Source organism: Vigna angularis, chromosome 3 (assembly GCF_016808095.1).
Source record: "Vigna angularis cultivar LongXiaoDou No.4 chromosome 3, ASM1680809v1, whole genome shotgun sequence".
Lineage (NCBI taxonomy): Eukaryota > Viridiplantae > Streptophyta > Magnoliopsida > Fabales > Fabaceae > Vigna > Vigna angularis.
The window spans coordinates 27,515,233-27,521,516 of NC_068972.1; positions in this window are offsets into that span (position 1 = coordinate 27,515,233).

Here is a 6,284-nt window from a genome sequence, read left to right on the forward strand (position 1 = left end):
TTGTGAAGAAGAAAAAAGGGCACTGCAATGGTAGTTATGAATATAGTGTACAAAAGAATAATCACGAGAATACTTACAGTCACGGGGCAGTGAGAATGGACGATGGATGCAACTTTGGGACTCCATTGTTAGGCGGACGGTAGATGCAAACATGTAAAAAGTACTAACTTCTCGCCTCGCTCACTCGAACCGCCGCACCGCCGCAAAAAAGTGAAAGTGAAAGTAAAAGGTGGGGTGTAAGACATATTTAGGGTTTTAAAAAATTTTAGTCAAGTTAAATAGTAAAACTTATATTTACTGTGGGGTATTTTTGGAATATATGAAAAATGGGGAGGTGCAGGGAGTACTACGTGGTGGTGGAGAGAGCAACTGCCTACAATAAAATAATTACAATTATGAGGCCCAAGATTACTAGTGGAATGCATTACAAATAATAAAAAAGGATGAAGAGGTAGGCAATATAAGATCTTTTCTTGTAAATTAAGGAGCACATCCAGAAACACTTAAAGAATTAATATATATCTCTCTCTCTTGAATCTTTTTGTGTCCCTCTGAATGTGTTTGACCCAGGCCTTGAAGGGTAGTTGTCCTCATATGGAGCCTAGTCAAGTATAACTACCTTTGTTATTTAGAGTCATGCTCACTTGGTCAACAAGTCAAGACCCATGTTCCTAGTGTTCTTGTTGGACTCCTCAGTTATGGCCTTGATTTTCGCGATGCTAATTTAGCTACACGATATTCAACAATTGTTTATTAGCTTAATATCGATGCATATGTAAGGGATTAACCCAACCTGTTACGGTTAAACAACTAAATGAACCTTCTTTTGGTCCCCCTTAATTGACAAACTTGGGTATCAGACAATCCACAATCCCCCAAGCTCGAGTGAAGGGTTCAAAGAGCCTAAATATACTTGAATTGTGAATTCAATCGTTGTTTATCTAAACTAACTATCTGTTTTGGGTTAACTCAAGCCTTACGTATAAAAAAATTTCAAATTTGAGAAGGAAAATGTTTCTTATAGCTCCAAATCACTAGACATTTGCGCTTTTTCATAAAAAACAAAAAAGAAAAAAGAAAAATTATGGTGTGTAAAATTAAAGAGAACCAAAATGTTACTTCATTTGAATTTTCTCAAAGATTTCTCCTTCCCTCGTCTTGTAACCTTCCCTTTACTACAAACATTCAACCATTGCATTGCTCCAAAACAATCGCAAACTACACTACTACAATTTTAGCCTCCTTCCTTCTTTATTTGAAGTATGCATGTTACTTCCTCCATTTTGTGTTTCTAACTGCTCTTACATCTAGAGCTTAGGTTAGATATATGTTAATTGGCTCAATTGTGGGGAAGTATTGTAATAGGATTTCATTGTAAAGTTTTCATTTTCCTTTGTTTTGTGGACTTGAATTTTTGGGCTTGTTGGTGAACATGAAAACTAAGTTGAGTGATGGTTTCTAGGGCTTTTTTTATGACTTCTCCTCAAAGCATTCTATGCACATGGCTTGAAGAGAAGCTAGGTTAGTGCAGAAGCAATGAAGATATGGAGGTGATGATCATTTGACAATGGTAGAATGGTGGTGTAGAAGTGATCTCAAAATATTATCAATATCAAGTAGAGATATTTCAACAAGCTCACTCCAAATTCACTCCAAATTCATGAAACTAGATTACCAAGTAGAGATATTTCAACAAGCTCACATTCAACCATTCCATATACCAATTCATCAATTCTAAATCAAATCAAGCATGTAACACAATTGATTTAAACATTATCAATATCAAAGCAATGAACAAAGAGCGCAAATCCTTAGAGAGAAGTGATATAACTCTAAAAAAGTGGTTTCTCCAACGATGACATGTTTTAAAATGAAGTACTTGGAAAACACTAGAAGGGCGGTTGAATAATGTTAATTGAAAACTTTTTGCAAACAATGTAATAACACTTTAGTCAGGAATTGAAAGATTTTACGCAAATAGTTAGTTGCTTGACTTTGGGAAATAATAAAATCTTTTCCAGTGCTTTTCAGTTGTTAAAATATTTATACTGCGGCATTTTAATAAAAATTCCTTTTTAATAATCAATTGTTTAACGGAGGAAATGTTTATATCAAAAGTAAGTGCAACTGCAGGTTTTGTAAGAAAAGTGTTAAAGAGAATGAAGCAATAAGCACACTATCGATTTTATACTTGTTCGCTCCACTAAGCTACATCTAGTCTCCTCTAAAACTTTAGAGGGTTTCACTATAATCTTCAACAAGATTACAATTGATTATTCTCACCACTCATAGTATCCCTAGTCAACGAATAACCCTTGTTACCCTAACTAGTTTAGTTTCACTCACTCTTGGTTGTGTAGTATTCTTCACCACTCCTGGTATCCTCCTGATACACCGCCTAGTTGAGTTTCACCCACTCCTAGTTTCCACTAGACAATCCTGGTATCAACCTGATATGCTACCTAGTAATCCTTAACTCACTTGAGTTAATCAACAAGTGTTTGAATTCTCTTCAGAATATGCAATTAATCAGATAGCTTACAAGTCCTTAGACGATTATTCTCACAAAGAGGATAAATGTTCAATACAATACAATCTATAAACTCATTGAGTGTTTTTCTCTTTTCTCTCTTCTTACAATGGTAAGCTTATATTACAATGAAGCTTGAGAGTGTTTCTAGACTTGAGCTTTTTCTCTTCTCAGATATTTTCTTTTGAATTCTTGAGCTCTTATGTGTTTTTCTCTCGACGATATTTCCTTTTTCTCTTTGTATGATTTTCTTTTGGTAAGCTATTCTCTTTATTCTTTCTTCGAATCTTCTTCTATTTAAAGGCTTCTCAAAAGATATTCATTAGACAAAGCTTTGGCATTGATTCTTGTGTCTTCTTAGTCTTGTCGTATGAAACAACTATTAGTTAAAGTCAACTTGTTAAAACAAACTTTCTTTTTTAGTACGTTGATAAAAGTAGGTTGTATTATCTTTCTAGCACGACTTCTGATGGAGAGAACATTCCGTGAATGTCTTCTTTGTTCCTAACTTCCACTTCTATTTGTATCGGATGAAGTAGGTGGATATGTGTAATAGGCAAACTACACAAAATAAAGTAGATATGCATGCAACAAATATGTCTTTTCTTTTATCACTTTTGTTGTTTTTAAACGTTGAACATCTAATGACATTTAATGTTTGTTCTGAACAACAAAGTGCTTTCTATATTTTCTACCGTTTAGGTAGGATTTTATCATTTAAGCTTTTTACTAAGATACCAAACATTGATTGAAGACTTCATCGTTGGATGAAGTAGATCGTTTAACTCATGGTATCATTTATTCTTATAAACGCTTTCAGGTTTTTCTCATTTCAGAAAGTGTGTTTAACAAGTTGTCTTCTATCATAAGTTTCTAGAATATTAATTGAGACTTTTAAAGGCTTTTCCAAAAACATTGTCTAGACATTTTTATCTTCTTTACTAAATTGAGAGTTTGACTGATTACCTTCTAGTACAATATAACTTTTGCATGTAGCAAGACTCTCATTGACGTTTAAGCTTGGGAATCATTTAATGTTACGTCTAATTTACGCCTAGTTGATTTTCTAAGGCTTTCCTAAGTTACTTGGTTTCAAGAGTGCTTTATCTATCACTTATATTTTAGCTATTCTTATATCCTATTGACATCATTTTTATATACTCATTTCGTTTAATGTTGTTTTGTTAAACTTCAAAACATATGAGACCATTTAGACATTTTAGTCTTATAGACGATTTTGTCTTAACATAAAATAATGAAACTCATTCATAATAAAGCTATTTATATTAAAACCATTTACACTAGTACAGTTAGGGGAAACGACAGCGGTTATTTTTGTCTATAGGCAGCGGTTTTTGAACCGAAGCATATTCAGGCGAGGCAAAAAGTCTAACACTTTTGGCCTCGGTTGAGAATCGATGCATAAAAGGAGAGGCTTTTGCCTCGGTTCACCCTTAACCGAAGTAGTAAAGTTTTTGGTTTTTTTTTTTTTTTCGTAGGACTTTATGCCTCGGTTCGCTTGAACCGAGGCAGTATGTCCCACTCTACTGCCTCGGTTGTAGCTGGAACCGAGGCAATAGACTTTTTTTTTTCTCATCTACAAGACTTTCTGCTTCGGGTGTGACCATAACCGAGGCCATAAGGGGTCTTTCTACTTCGGTTATGACCTGAACCGAGGCATATACCCTTGTTTTTTTTTTAAAATGAGGTCTATTTCTGCAACATTCCCAACCACAGAAACAGACCTGCATATATTTTTATAGCCAGAACAGTCCAGAATAATGCAGAAACGTATATTTTAAATGAAAATTATATTAAAACATAAATATATTGAATGGAATCATAAATAAACTTCTTAGAAGCATAAATCAATCAAATGTAATCATAAATCAAGTTTCAAGCATAAATCAATGCAATGTACAAAGTTAAACTTATAATAATGTAGAAAAACATAAAACAACTTAGAAACATAAACTTAGAACTTACTATATCCTAATATCTACTACATACTATTATATAAATGAATTACATATTTAGCAAGTGTTTTCCTCACAAGTTGAATTGACTTCTCTGGAATTGGAGCAGTCCTATTAAATCTCTGCATAAAACACAATGATTTCAATTAGTGTATATGAAATCCAAACTATAGAGAAAATAAAATTCAAACCTAAATATTACCGTTTCCCATCCACTGGTGTAATGTGCACGAATGATGGTCATCATCCAAAACATAACGTAGTAACCACATTCTTATGACCCCATTTGTCCATTACACTACAATATATCATCATAATTATAAAATGTTAAGTAACATCATTTGAATGGAACCAAATGTAACAAAGTATGGACTAAAATACCAAACCTTAAGGGCAACCCATGCAAACTTTTTAGCTGTAGCAGTAGATCTCCCAGATAACATCATATGTGTTGCAAGGGAACTATTAAAAATAATTCCTTTAGCATACATTTATATAACAAAAAAGTTGAAACATTGAGATTCTTACTAATCTACTACATGTCTAAGAGGGCTGGGAGGAGACTTCTGCAATGAACTAAACCAGACAGTAGTGTTCTCCGGTATGGAGATCACAAGTAGTTGCCAATGACACCTGAAATTGGTAACAACTTATGAATCATATACCAAAATTAATAAATGAATGTGTTGAAGTTAACAAACTTCACTTACCCATGTATATAAGGGAGAATATATATCTCCTTCCCCATTCCAAAGCAGGTGGTGATGTATGTTTGGATATCATCAAATTTATTTCTTTCATGAGTCATAGAGGGGTCAATGAACCCATATACATCGTTGAACCCCTTCTTGTTACTAACATCAAACATATACCTAAAATGAAGAAATAATCTGATATAAGTAAGTTGATAAAATAGAATTATATAAAAAAGGTTTCATAAACTTACATCATCCACAGCTGAATGAGTGTAATATTAACTTCCCATATCTCTTCAATTCTACCATAATATCTCATGGATCCAACTACAGGATTTTGATCTTTGGATGTGGAAAACTGTAGCGACTCAGCTTCTAGACTGACGCCACTATTTTGTACTGTGCTTTTATCATCCAAAGTCTTTGTATAGAATGTGCAATTATTAATTTCGTAGCCTGTACAACATACAACATCAAACTTCAAGCCATTTGCTAACCACAACAAAGTCTCAGAGGACCGTGATTCTTTCGAAACTTCAGATTTGAACCAGGACAAGAATATTCTGTTATGCTCCATCAACTGCCATTTCTCTAATTGTCGTGGATAGTTGTCCTTTACAACGGCTTTGTGTGCTTCCAAAAATGGGATCACTTCATCTGTGTTGTTTAATATGTACAGATGTGCTTGCATCAATTCTTCATGACTTTTCGTCACCACATTCACACCTCGGATGCTTTTACTTGTAGAATATCTACTCAACCATGATGTCTGAGGGACTCCTATCGGATTTGCTTTAGTCATATACTCAAAGCAAAACTCAATACTTTCTTCAGCAATATATCTTTCAATCATTGAACCTTCTGGACGATATTGATTTTTGACGTACCCTTTCAAAATCTTCATATAACGCTCAATAGGGTACATCCATCTTAAGTATACTGGTCCACACAACTTTATTTCTCTGACCAAATGAACAAGTAAATGCACCATGATGTCAAAAAAGGATGAAGGGAAAAACATTTCTAGTTGACACAAGATGATGATAATTTCGCTTTGAAGTTCATCTAACTTTGTAGGATCGA